This window comes from Manis javanica, chromosome 3 (genome assembly GCF_040802235.1).
Source record: "Manis javanica isolate MJ-LG chromosome 3, MJ_LKY, whole genome shotgun sequence".
Taxonomy (NCBI): domain Eukaryota; kingdom Metazoa; phylum Chordata; class Mammalia; order Pholidota; family Manidae; genus Manis; species Manis javanica.
This window is the reverse complement of record NC_133158.1, coordinates 128,099,340-128,114,181: the sequence shown is the minus strand read 5'-3', so window position 1 is coordinate 128,114,181 and position 14,842 is coordinate 128,099,340. Positions and strand designations below refer to the sequence as shown.

General features: G+C 37.4%; 1 long non-coding RNA gene across 1 annotated transcript; it reads left to right on the top strand.

The window, feature by feature from the left end:
- Nucleotides 1–2,648: 2,648 nt before the first annotated feature.
- LOC140848454 (uncharacterized) lies at nucleotides 2,649–14,009 on the top strand. The gene is made up of 3 exons (XR_012129378.1): nucleotides 2,649–2,712; nucleotides 9,210–9,367; nucleotides 13,004–14,009. It is a non-coding gene; the product is annotated as an uncharacterized lncRNA (long non-coding RNA).
- Nucleotides 14,010–14,842: the final 833 nt, after the last annotated feature.

Here is a 14,842-nt window from a genome sequence, read left to right as displayed (position 1 = left end):
TTCAGGCTCCCCAACTCCCTGGTGGCAACACAGCTCCAAAGTCCCTCATGGTGATAAGCAGCCTGCCATTTGTTTTCCCCAGCTGGCACTGCCCCGCTACAGTGGTGGAGCAGCTGGAGAGCAACCACACCCACAGCAACCACCCAGAGTCTCCTCCCAGTGTGCAGCTACCTAGTCCAGACCCAGAGGCTGCTGCCAGTGTGCAGCTGCCCGGCACAGACAGAGGAAGCTGGAGCAAGGCACGAAAGGGTACCTATGATGACCTCTATCATCATGAAAAGGCAGAAGAATCTGGTCCAGTCAAGAATCACCCAGACAACCCCTGAGAGAGGGCTTGGGGAGATAGATATAACCAATCTTTCTGAAAAATAATTCAAAATAAAGGTCATAACCATGCTAATGGACCTTCAGAGAAATATGCAGGAGCTAAGGGATGAAGTCAGGAGGGAGATTATAGAAATGAAACAATCTCTGGAAGGACTTAAGAGCAGACTGGATGAGGTGCAAGAGTCTGTTAATGGAATAGAAATCATAGAACAGGAATACAGAGAAGCTGAGGCAGAGAGAGATAAAAGGATCTCTAGGAATGAAAGAATATTGAGAGAACTGTGTGACCAATCCAAACAGAACAATATTCCCATGATAGGGGTACCAGAAGAAGAAGGAAGAAGAAGAGAGAAAAAGGGATAGAAAGTGTCTTGGAATAAAAAATTGCTGAAAACTTCCCCAAACTGGGGGAGGAAATAGTCTCTGAGACCATGAAAACCCACAGATCTCCCAACACAAGGGACCCAAGGAGGACAACAAACACCATGACATATAATAATTAAAATGGCAAAGATCAAAGACAAGGACAGAGTATTAAAGGCAGCCAGAGAGAGAAAAAAAGATCACCTACAAAGGAAAACCCATCAGGCTATCATCAGAGTTCTCAACAGAAACCTTACAGGCCAGAAGAGAATGGCATGATATATTTAATGCAATGAAACAGAATAGCTTTGAACTAAGAATACTGTATCCAGCACAATTATCATTTAAATATGAAGGAGGGGTTAAACAATTCCCAGGCAAGCAAAAGTTGAGGGAATTTGCCTCCCACAAACCACTTCTACAGGGTATTTTAAAGGGACTGCTCTAGATGGAAGTACTCCTAAAGCTAAATAGATGTCACCAGAGAAAATAAAATCACACTAAAGAAAGAAGACAAACCAAATACTAACTAAAGGCAAAAAACAAAATCAACTACTCACAAAAGCAGTCAAAGGAAACACTAAAGAGTATAGAATAAAACACCTAACATATAAATAATGGAGGAGGAAGAATAAGAAGGGAGAGAAATAAAGAATCATCACACTATGTTTTTTTTTTTTTTTTTTTGAGAGGGCATCTCTCATATTTATTGATCAAATGGTTGTTAACAACAACAAAATTCTGTATAGGGGACTCAATGCACAGTCATTAATCAACCCCAAGCCTATGTCTCAACAGTCTCCAATCTTCTGAAGCATAACAAACAAGTTCTTAGATGGTGAACAAGGTCTTACATAGTGAATAAGTTCTTACGTGGTGAACAGCATCGCACTGTGTTTATAATAGCTTAATAAATGAGTTAAGTTAGACAGTTAGATAGTAAAGAAGCTACCCTTGAACCTTTGCATGAATCTAAAGCCTGCAATGGCAATAAGTACATATCTTTCAATAATCACCCTAAATGTAAATGGACTGAATGCACCAACCAAAAGACACAGAGTAATAGAATGGATAAAAAAGCAAGACCCATCTATATGCTGCTTACAAGAGACTCACCTCAAATCCAAAGACATAGACAGACTAAAAGTCAAGGGATGGAAAAAGATGTTTCATGCAAACAATAGGGAGAAAAAAACAGGTGTTGCAGTACTAGTATAAGAAAAAATAGACTTCAAAACAAAGAAAGTAACAAGTGATAGAATAGGCTGACAAAATAATTCAATAAGAATACAGATATAGAAGATCTGAACATCACCAATTGCCTGAACCTAATCCCTATTTGTAGAATACCACAGTATAATAATTGCAAAATACACCTTCCTTTTAAGTACTCATGGTATACTTACCTAGATCATATGCTGGACCATAATATAAATCTAAGTATAAAATCACTAAAAGTGTACAGAATATGTTTGCTTGACTAGCATCTCTAAATTTGAAATCAATAACATGATATCAGGGAAACTTTCATGTATTTGGAAATTAAACAACACTTCCATGTAACGCATGGATCAAAGAAGTATTCACAAAAGAAATCATACAATATTTTGAACTCAGTGATAATAAAAACTCCACATATCAAGATTTGTGAGATGCAGCTTCAATATTTTTTAGAGGGATATTTGTAGATTAAAATGCTTGCAACTGAAAGAAAGAAAAAAGTCAGTCACTTCTTGGTGCTCAATAATTTATTACTTTTTAATCATTATTAACAGCATTATCTACATAGAAAATTTAGCAAACACAGTTTGGCAAATTTACGAAAACATTTGTACCTGTGTATTAGGTTAACCTTCCTGTGTGGTAGATTAATGTTACCTATTGTATTCATTATTAATGATCATTCTTAAACTTGATAGGGAATTTCATTATCAAAGATAACGTCTCATAGTGAAGAAAAAGAGCAAAGGATTTGCTGCTTATAGACCTGGTCACACTGTCTTCCTCTGCTGCTTACTACAGGTATGACTGTCTCTCTTGGTTTCAATTTCCTCATCTGTAAATGAAAGAATGATACCTGCTTTGTGTATGTTGCAGCATCGCTCTAGAAAGTGAAACACTACTTGGGAAAGGGTCTTTAAGGTGCTAAGTGGCAAAACAATTGAGGTAGTTATTGTTACTAATGAATGGAACTAGAAAATACTCCAGCTCTTTATTGCTTGTTTCACCCATGCTATCATAATCTTGGCTTTTTAAATGCGACTTTGAATTCAACACAGGTTATATGAAAGTTCTCCTATGAAAATCACTGCAAAATTAGACTAGAAAAGAAACATTGACACCTATAGTGTTAGAAGATTGAGCCAGTTTTGTGGCCTGTGATCTTTTTAAGTCCCGTTTGTGCCCCTGGGTGTAAGTCTGGGTCTCCTTAACCTCGTCTTTGGTCTCCAGCCACAGTCTATCCCACTTGGCTCTAAAGCTCTTGGGCTCTGTTTCACGCCTCGTGGGTATGTGGTCATGCAGTACCCTCTGCCCTGAATGTTTCAAACATTTTTTTTAAACCTGTAAAACTTTTTCATAATTCCATCTATTTCTAGTTTAGGCATCATCTTCCTCAGGAAGCCTGTCCTGAACTTCCTCAAGGGCTAATGCCCTTCCCTTCTACTCCTGTGGAACCTCCCTGTAATGTTGTCTTGTAGTTCCCGACATTGTACTGCACTATCTGTGTAGTACAGTTCTGTCTTATCTACCAGACTCTGAGTTCCACAGAGTAGAACCATATTTTATTCACTTTTATATCCTTAGGGTACAATAGAGTGCCTAGTGCCTATTAAATACTCACAAAATATCCATCACATTAAAAAATTTTTTTATTTTATTTTATGTGGGTATATATATATATTTTTAATTAAGGTAGCAGTGATATACAATATCCTTCACATTTTAAAAAATTGAATTGAATTGCTTATCCTTACAAAACTATTGAAAGTGGCATGGCCAGATGCAAAGCTCTAAAAAAGCCATAAGGAAATTATGGCATTTTCATGGCTTTTTTGAATGTGGTTTCAACTAAAAATTAAAATTATTAATAAAACATTCAAATGAATATAAATGAAAACCCAGGTGAACTTTTCTTTAAATAAAATTGTAAGAAATCTTTCAATTCATGAAAAAATAAGAACAGAAATTAAAAATAAGTTTAGGCATTTTTATAGCACATGGAAATTTGTTTATGTGATTAAAATGAATAATTTGGAAGTGATTCTTCATTTAATAAAGGTGTTTTTGTTTGCAAAATAAACGATAAGATTTGTTTAAATAGTGAGCTGTTCATGGACATTAAATTGACCAAAAAGAAGTTTAACACACCCATTTGCCACAACCATGTGATATGCACAAAATTAAGCATATCTGTATCTTAATAGAATGTGTTGGGCATGCCTGTAAGAATTTCCTTAAACTTGAGAAGAAACATAAGGTATAATATTTTCAGAAGATTATATATTATTTCAACTAAAACTTTTCAAAGTGGGACTGATTGTAATGACTACTGCAGTCAATATGGGGAAATTGTAAAAGTGTTTCAACAGGAAAAATACAGAAATTGCCAAAGCTCAAAATAAGTTCTCCAGAGAATTTGGGAGTCTTGGCTTTGATAGGATGTGGAATAGAAATTTTCCTATTGCTTTGGAATTTGGGCCAAAGTCCCAAATAGAGGTAAATTAGTGACAGTTGTTTCACATTCTAAAGAGAGACTCTAGATACGTTCCTCATAGGATGTGGCCCAATTGTCAACTACTGTCATTTTAAAGAACATGTGCAACAGCCTGGATATTCATTAGAGTATAGTTCAAGGAAATGTGTAGGACTAGGGAACATTGTGGTGTGGGAGGGTAGGTAGCTGTATGACCTCATCTCTCGGCAAGGGAGGATACTGCAGGAAACACCTTTTGAGAAAAGATAGTGAGGAGATAGATGCTTGCTAGCAGGAAAGATGCTGTCTTACAGGGTCTGGGAAATTTCTTGGGAGATTTTGAACTGTGTCCTCTAGATCAATGCTTCACAATGGACTGATAAGTGAATAAAATTTAATAAAACTGAATTTCTAGAAAATTGAAATTTAAAATGTCTTCACTGATCACACACTTTGTATAGCAATGTCAAATTGCTATAAAAATTTCTAAACTTATTTTTAAGTTCTGTACTTACTTTGTCATGAACTGGTGAACAGATCATTCAGGGATCAGCATGGAGTGCCCAGACCTCAGACAGGCAGCACTGCCCTAGATTGGAGCTTTACCAGGAGATCTGGTGTAGATGCTCATTTTGAGCACCAGAGTAAGCCTACACATCTGTATTTCTAAGAGGCTCCTGGATGGCCAGTGCTGCTTATCTGTAGCTCACTTGGAGTAGCAAGGCTCTAAGAACAGTCTCAACCAATAGAAATATCATGCAATCCCTGTTAAAATTTTAAATATTTAATTGTACTAAGTCTTTGAGATCTCAATTTGGACTAGCCACATTTCAAGTGCTGAAAGCCACATGTGGTGGTTAATGGCTGTAGTATTTGGCCAGAAGCTCTGGAACTGGGGCAGCATAGAGCCCAGTATTTGATTCTTTTCAGGAGAAATCAGAAGTCATGAGGAAGGAGGAAGTTGTGCAAAGTGGCAGAGGGAGGCCAGAAAGACAACTGTGCCTACAGTTTGAGAACATGGCAGGGATGGATGTGTTTGTTTTCCTGTGGGAATAATGGATGTTGTGCAAGATAGCACAAGTTATCCTGAGAGGACCTTGTACAAGAGGGGTGCTTGCTGGATGATCCCAAGGGCTTTCCAGAGGCACAAATCAAGGATCTTGCAAGACGTTAGCCAGAGAATGTTTTACAAGCATCAGGAGATGCTGTCTGAGTCCCTGATATTCTGAACATATGTCCTATACAGGGGCATTTGATGGCAAACAAACTTGAGCTGGCAGAGGGAGAGGAGCTTTGGATTGCAGAGAGATTGATGTTTTGTCATTTGATTGGATTGGACTTTTTTGATTCTTGAAAAGTTCTATAGCATCTGAAAGTAAGCAAAACACTGTGTCATCTTCTCAAGATGTCTTGGGAAAGACAAACCTGCAGTAGGTTTGAGGAAGGTTGTGGAGACAAATTCAAATTTTGTTTGTCCCCCATCATGCAAATCTGATTTAATAAACTAGTCATAACCTTTGGGAGTTCATGTTGCATAAATAACGGTCATTTGAATGCTCTATCCTTCACATCTTTATTTAGTAGCCTGCCACTGGCTGGAAACATTGCCAGGAAATACCAAACAACTCCTCCAAAATACATTTCAGAAATTAATGGTTCAATATTGTCAAATAATTTTGTTTTACTTTCTGTAAGATTGTCTTTTCCCCTATATTTGTCACAGAAAGTTTCAAATTAAATTACAGGGTAGACCATTAGCTTTGGAATCTCTCTTCTGAAAGGCATGAGCTTAGAAGGTAGAAACAATTGAAGAGAGCCAAGAGAGATTGCTAAGTGCTACTGACCACAAATTCTAGAAACCAGATGCCAAATGTCTTAAATGACAGTCATAATAATCATGCTTCACATAAACAACTCCTAGGATGGGCCTTGGGGCTGGTTGATACTATGGCTTAATGATACCAAATTTTAAAAAAATCCTTTTTCCTCTCTGCTATCCTTTGAACTGGTTTCATCTTCAGACTGTTAGTAGGGAGGATGTGTCGGTTCTAAGCAGCACATTTATGGGGAGTAATACCCAGGTGAGGAAGTAGGAGTCTTTTCTCATGCTTTTTTATTTTTCCAGAAGCCCATCTCCTCATATCTCCTTGGGCAGAGTTGGATCACATTCCTGTTTTTGAATCCATGTCTGTCAAGGAAAAGTAGAATTAGTCATATTCTACTGAAGTTGACTTTGGGGTTGGGGGCCCATGCTAATAAAGAGGAAAGGTGGTTATTTGGACAAAATAAGGTTTCATTAAAAAAAGGTAAGAATGGGGAATGGATGCTGGGCAGGCACCAGTACCATTTACCAAAGATCATATGTAGGTTTCTAATTTTTGTGAAAATATGCTTTCCATGAAGATTTATGACACACTGTTTGACATTTGTGTCAGAGCTGAACTAGGTAGTCATGTGAATGCAAGCCAATTATAGAATCTGCTTGCTGGATGACATACATCATTATCACATCATAATTAAGATACATATAACAAAAAGGCTTACACATTGAACTGACATTAAGTTAAAAGGTCTCTCTAAGGAGACAGTATTTCAATGAATGGTCTTTATAAAAAAGTAGATCTCCCTGATACCCAACCGAGTTAAACTTGCATTGGATAACCATGTCTACATAAGGTGTGTCATTTTAAAATGTTCTCTTTTCCCACCACTAACATACTACTCAACAAGGAAAAGCTGAAAGCTTTTCCTCCAATATCAGAAACAAGACAGGGATGCCCACTTTCCTCACTTTTACTCAAAACAGTACTGGAGGTCCTAGCCATAGTGATAAGGCACGAAAAAGAAGTAAAAGGCATCCAAATTGGAAAGGAAGAAATAAAACTGTTATGATTTGCAGATGACATTATATCATATGTAGAAAAACTTAAGGACTCCACCAAAAAAGCTACTAGAACTAATAAATGAACTCAGGAAAGTTGAAGGACACAAAATTAACATACAGAAATCTGTTTACATTTTTACATAGTAATAATAAGTGGTTAAAAAGATAAATTAAGAAAAACAACTTACAAATGCATCAAAAAGAATAAAATACCTAGGAATAAATTTAACCAAGGAGGTGAAATACCTGTGCTCTGAAGACTTTAAGACACTGATGAAAGAAATTGAAGGCAACAGAAATAAATGAAATGATATTTTATGTTCATGGATTGGAAGAATTAACATTATTAAACTGTCCTTCCTACACAAAGTGATGTACAGATTCAATGCAATCCCCATCAAAGCACCAATGGCATTTTTCACAGAATTAGAACAAAGAACCTAAAATTTGTATGGAACCACAAAAGACCCTGAGTTGTCAAAGCAATGTTAAGAAAGAAAAACAAAGCTAGAGTATCATACTCCCTGATTTTAAACTGTATTACAAACCAAAACAGTATGGTACTGGCATGAAAACCAACACATAGATCAATGGACTAGAACAGAGAGCCCAGAAAGAACCCTTTGCATATATGGTCAATTAATCTATGACAAAGGAGGCAAGAATATGCAGTGGGGGAAAAGACAGTCTCTTTAATAAATGGCATTGGGAAAACTGGACAGCTACATGCAAAAGAATGAAACTGGACCACTGTCTTCTTACACCATATACAAAAATAAATTCCAAATGGATTAAAGGCTTGACTGTAAGATCTGAAACCATAAAGCTCCTGCATACATATATGTGTATATAAATATAAATATAAATAAATATATATATTATATATATATATTATATATATATATATATATATATATAGAGAGAGAGAGAGAGAGAGAGAGAGAGAGACAGGTGGCTCTTTGACATTGATTTTAGCAGCGTTTTTTGCACCAGTCTTCTCAGGCAAGGGCAAGAAAAGCTAAAACAAATAAACGGGATTACATTAAACTAAAACAATTTTGCATGGTGAAGGAAAACATCAACAAAATGAAAAGCAACCTACTGAATGGGAGAAGATATTTACAAATCATATACCTGATAAGAAGTTAATACCCCAAATATATGAAGAACTTACACAATTTAATATCAAAAAGCCCCCAAACAATCCAATTAAAAAGTGGGCAATGGATCTGAACATTTTTCCAAAGACATGTCAATAGGCACATGAAAAGATGCTGAACATCACTAATCATCAGGGAAATGCATATCAAAACCACAATGAAATATCACCTCATGCCTGTCAGATTAGCTATTATCAAAAGGATAAGAAAAAACAAGTATTATCCAGGACGTGGAGAAAAGGGGAGCTTTTGTGACTGTTGGTGGGAATGGAAACTGGTGCAGCCACAGTGGAAAACTGTTGAATTACTGTAGTCACGCCCTGGAACAGAGATGAAGTCTTTATAAAACATGCAACAATTTTAGAAGATTATTCAAACTTCTGGCCTTTTTAGCATATTTTTCCAGCACTAATTCATTTAAACTTTTCTTGGAGTGTGTAGTTCTTTTTTTTTTTTTTCAGGATAGTAACTGAGCATTATAGTACGGTCAGAAATTTCATTCTATCAAATCTATTATTCTACATAGTGATAGGAATATTTAGTGCCAGACTAGTTCCTTCACAAATAATACTTGGAGAAAAAATTTCACTCCTTTCACTGGCAGCTTTTATTAGCATTCCTCACCTTGAATGCCAAATTTAGAAGAAAAAGAAATCTCAGAGGAGAGATATTTTCTTTTCTTTTCTTTTTTCATGAGACATATTTTTGCTCCACAGTTTTTCTTGGATAGATGGTTTTAAGTTCTCCTCTTTTCCATCTCTTTTTTCCTTGTTTCCTCCAGGAATGCAAACTTGACCTTGACTTTAAGGTCAAAGCATTTTCGGACTGTGCAGTCGGCAGAGAATAGAAAAAAATCAGTATGAAACATATTAGAAGAGAATGAGGGTAAGAGTGATGCAGAAGTGCCAGGAAGCCATGCAAGACTTGGAGACAATGGAGGTAATACTTAAAGTAAGAATATATTGCCCTGAAGCTTTGCTTTGCTCTCTTTTGCGTCCCTTTTCTTACATGGGAGTGGGTCAGACTTATGGTAATTTAAAGCCTAGACCATTTTCAGAGCATTTTCAGGAGCTAAAAACTACTTTTGACATGTAAAACTCAGGTGTCTATTTGATTTTTTTTCCCCTGAAACTCTTTTCTTTCTGTGTTTCTATTGAAGGTATAGGAAATGACTGGTTCACATACCTAATATGACACATAACTTAGGAGTGTTTCTTGAAGCTCCATGGCTGAAAATTGCACTGAAAATTTTGAGGTCTTTTATATCTGCCTTGAAGTAAATCTAACTTTGAGTGAGAACATAGTGTTATTTTATAAAGATATATATATATGTATTAATATATTTTATATATATATACACTTCCATGTAAAAGCTGAAAAGGGTTGAAAAGAATCATAGTGAAAATTTTGATTATAAAACAGCAGCCCTTTCTATAATTCAGCCACAGACTTCAGAAAGAAAGTAAAAGAAATGTTCTCAATTGCCATTTATGACAAGGATTATCTTTTCTCTTTTCCTATTCACCACAGGAGTCAAGAACAAATTAGGCATAGGAAAAAAAAATCGCACTATTTGTTTAAGCTCAATGTTTATTAAAATTTTCTGAAGCAGAGAATGAGATCAGAGAAAAATTTAACCTTTATGGATGTGTACATGTGTACAAATCCTCTACATATATGCAAATGTGAAAAGACAAATAGGTTTTAATCATAGTGCCATGTAGAAATAGAGTTTGGCTCATTTTAAGTGATTTTTATTCAGCCCAAACAGACTATGCTGTTTTATCTGGAAACTGAAATGTTTTCTCAAAATGTGATTAATAGTAAATATGTGGCAACTTCTCTAGAAACCTAAATTATGCATATGTTACACCTGGGACAGAGAGAGCTGTTCTAAAATGCAGATTGCTGGACATGCACATTAGAGGTGATTATGTCTGTGATGAAACCTTTGTTATCATTCTTTCAAAACTTGTTACTTTTTCACTGACCTCACATACTTAAACTTTGTAAAAGCGCAACATGAATGTGCTGAGAACACAGATTCAGGCAGGCTTATGGATAACCGTGCCTGTCAATTACTGGCAGAAATGGCTATTGATAATTTTGCTCATATCATAACTGAAAGTAAGGAAATTGAAAATCTTTTGTTCCCTCTCTGGAAGCACTTGAAATGATTCCCTGGAAAAGAAGAAATCTATATTAGGGACTGAGTAGGGGAAGATACAGCTTGAGCCATTACTTTGATCAGTTCTGTACTGAGATTATTTATACTACATCTAATCTTATATCTACACCTTACTTCAAATTTAACAGATTCCCTCAAATGCTCAAAAAACACAGGGACTTCCAAGCTGAATCAAGTATGTTCCTTTTAATTCATGGAAAAGCAGCAGGGAAACAAGAAAGACACTCTTCCCTAACATTGATTTTCCTTGTATTTATTTTTCCAGTCTGAACACTCCAGGCAAAAATTCACTTGGCTTCAACTAATTTGCAAATACCGTCATTCACTGCTGTTTTGCTACCCATTTCTCAAATCTCAATTAAATGTGATGACAGTTCACTTGCTAGGAACACACAGAAAGGTTCTTTCCCAACCAGAGGTCTTCACTCTTTTCCTGCTAGTGGACTTGGCAAGAGGAGTCAAAACATCCATTACTGAGGCTGAGTTTTAATTTAGAAGGTTATCACCAGAGTCAGATAAATAATTACAAAATCCTTTACAAATGCAAACCACAACAGAAATATATAATGACAGCTGCAAATGCTACCTATATATCATGAAACCAGGTCACAATGAATTTTTTGAAAGGTGAGTTTGAGGTTTCTACTTGCGGAAAGCTCGCATAACCTTCTGAGGCACCCTGAGGTCTTCTCCCTGCAATTATTTTTTACATTAAAACCAAAAACAACAACTATAAAAAATTACTCTGCAAGTCTTGAGCTCTGGCTCAGGCTCCACATTCCCTGTAAAACTAAAAGCAAGGAATGAAATGAGACAGTTTTGGCTTAAAAGAAATGCCAGTTGAGGGAAGGAAAGAAAGTATTGCTCACTTTCCTCTTTTTTCTTCTACATGAATAAGTCAATATAAATATATTAAATTATATAAATTAATTATGAAATATAAATGATAGTTTATTATAGCTTATAGACAATATGCTTTATTTAATATAAGGTCAATATAGTAAATATACATAAACTAATATAAATATAAATATAATCAGTATAAAATTTGTGTGATACTGCTTTGCGAGTATGGGACCTTAACAAATTGTAGAATGTTAGAAATATCCCTATGTGTAAAAAGGGTTCTCGTTTAGTGTTAGCAAGTACTCAAAATAAGTTAACTACAAAGGATAAAAAACAAACTATAAGGAGTCTTTGACAGAGACCAACTGGTCAACCCTCCTTTTTATAGCCGAAGAGCTGAAGCCCAAGGGGCTGAAAGCCTCAGCCAGCCCCTACAGTAGGCACCTGGCCGCTAGGCTCGGCGACTCCGCAACCTCATCACTGCCACAGACCCTCTCAGGGGCTCAGCTCATCATTTGATAACAAGAGTAACGCTACCTGCCCAGGGGTTATTGATCAAAGGTAATAGAGGTTATAAGAATTCCTTTAAATTTTTAATTCACGGTACAGTGCCTTGCATGTGGCCGGCACTCCATAAATCTCCGAGGAACGGAATTTGTCAAATAGCTGTGGTGAGGACTGGCTCTGAATCACTCCTCAAAGCCCACTGAGCTTGCCTGGACTCTTTAATCCGGCTTACGCAACCAGCACCTCTGACCTTTACCGCATGGTAGGTGCAATCACTGGCCCTATGGGAGCACAGACAGGCAGTGTCCCCGGGATCATGCAGCGCCGGGATGGGGACAACTTTTTCTTTTGCTCAGAAACTAAGGAATGCTCTGCTTGACCCTGGTGTAAACTTCTCACTGCAGCATTTAGGAGCCAAGCTGTCTCTGCCAATCTAGCTGCCCCTAGAAATCTTTCTCTAGTTTTCTTTGGAAGACAGAAAAACCAGTTGGAAAGTGTCTCCCCTCTGTTGTGTCTTCCAGTCCTAAAGAGAGCACTGGGGACAGACACGATTATGGGTATTGCCCTGGAGGCCTGATGGCCATTACTGTCTGCTTGCCTGGCCTGTGTATGTTGTTTTGGTGGACTGGCTTTCACAGGCCTGTAGAGAAGATGCAGGGCAATTGGCTCTGAAAATGGGGAGGAAGGAAAAGAAAATTCCAAAACCCTCTTGATATTGAAAAGTTACAGGTCTTCCACCCCTGGGTTTTGTTTTGGGGGGGTGGGGGCCTTACTGATGGATTGTGCTGTTTGCTAACTTAAAATGAAAAGCTGCTCTGGCTTTCTTTATCTGGTAAGTACATTATTGCATTTGCTTAATTGTGTTTACACCCTTTTGCTAAATGAAATTTTTTAAAGGGAACACTGGGAATGTTTTTGAAAAGAAGAAAGTGAGGATAGGTGGGTAGGACTTCTGCTAGTTCCACCCTGCTCTCTGCCTTTTTTTTTTAATCTCCTTCCCACTCTGTGTCTCCCTCCCCCTCTCCTTCAAGCAGCCAATGTGCTCCCAGAACCAGCTACCACAGGGCAGCCATGGAGCCTGCCTGGAGAGAGGAGAAGAAATAGAGGACAAGGAGAGCAAAGGCCAGGGAAAGACACCACCTCAAACTGCTTCTGGGGAGGTACACGCGCTGGGATGAGTTAATCTCTGCAACCATCTGTTGGAAAGGCAGTCAAGCCTCTCCAACTTTAACAACATGGTTTTTCCATACTCATGAACTCTTAGAACTGGTGGTTAGTGCATTGTGATTCAGTGAATGAATGACACAGAGAGAATCTTGATTTGTGTAACTGTATGTCCATCGGAGTTACATGAACTTTCTAACATCAAATCTCTCAGCCTCCTGAGCCCAGCTGTATTAGATGGCATTATGCCTGCTCTGTTTTCCTCACTGAGTTCTTCTAAGAAATGGGAAATAGTTTGTGAAACCATAAAAGAGGATGACAGCCAAGGACATACAGTATTTATCATTTTATTTCTATTTTATCTTATAGAAGAATTTATAAACTGAATATCCTTAGGTTTCCCCAGCACACAGGTACAGGTGATTTCACATTTAGAGTTAAACTTGAATTTTGTAGTGGTAAGAATGTATTTGCTGGCCATGAGCTCCACTCACTCAGACAGGCATGTCATTTCCCACAAAAACTACCCCATGTATTTCTGTGGGTCACAATGGGTAACTTATGTGCCCTCATGGATCCAGTCCAGGGCTCCCCTCACCACAGATTCTTGCTGCTCTCCCCACTAGCCTTTACCCACTGAAAAGTAGATTCTCGAAGCTCCTGGACCAGATCTTTGCCCAACAGCCTAGCTCCAAAGCCGTGGGGCTCCTGGCCTGCAAGATGCTGTCTTCTGGGAAATAAGGGAATCGCTTCCTGGCTTCACAGTTACACCTGTTAAAGGGCACCTCTAGCTCTGGGGTGTGGTTGGAGCCCACAGGTCTCACACAGGGGTGAAAGGTAGGGTACCGGAGGGGCGGGTTTGGTTCCCTATGCATTTCTGTATGTATTTGATCCCCAAATGGGAATATGGTTTGAAATGCTTTCAGGAGATTCTTCATCCACTATAAAAACCACCAAATGAATAGGAACAGGAGCTTTGTCCAAAGCTAAATGGCAGGTATATCTGGATCTTAGTTCCAGGCTAGCTGGGACTGTCTTCACTCACCCTGTTCACACTTACTGTTGTGAAACCTCTGAATGGCATCATAATGAGCCCTTTAAAGTTAAACAAAATAGCAGAAATCTTTTAACTCTTGTCCCAGAGAAATATATAATGTCTTTTATTTTTCTAAGAACCATTTATGAAGAGTCACTTTATATTTAAGGTACTAACGTTTTAAAATGTGTAACATGTGAAAGCTTAATGCTCTTTTATGTTGCTGAGGAAGTGAAAAAAGCCAAATCACAAGTTAATGAAGAAGTCTGTTCCTTATGAAACAGGATTCCTGGCATTTAAAATAAAGTTTTGTTATTAACATACCTTTTATTTTCATGTCCTCTAGCATGACTTAAGCAATATATAAACCATTTTTTACCAGTCACCTGAAACAGTAAATAGTTCATGCACTCTATCATCTCTATATTATTCAATGCTAGCATTATGTAAAGTGTTAAACAGAGTCCTTATCCATTAGAAACTTAAAATCTATACTCAAAGAATAATTTAGGAATCCAGTCACTCAGCCACCATATATTTATTGAGTGTTTATTATGTACTAGATGCTGGAGTGACACAAAAAGTGAACAATATGTTGATCCTGCCTTGAGGGGTAGCAGGTGGTTTCCTCAAACCCTGTATTAGTGTATCCTAACATGCAGCACTCAGCCAG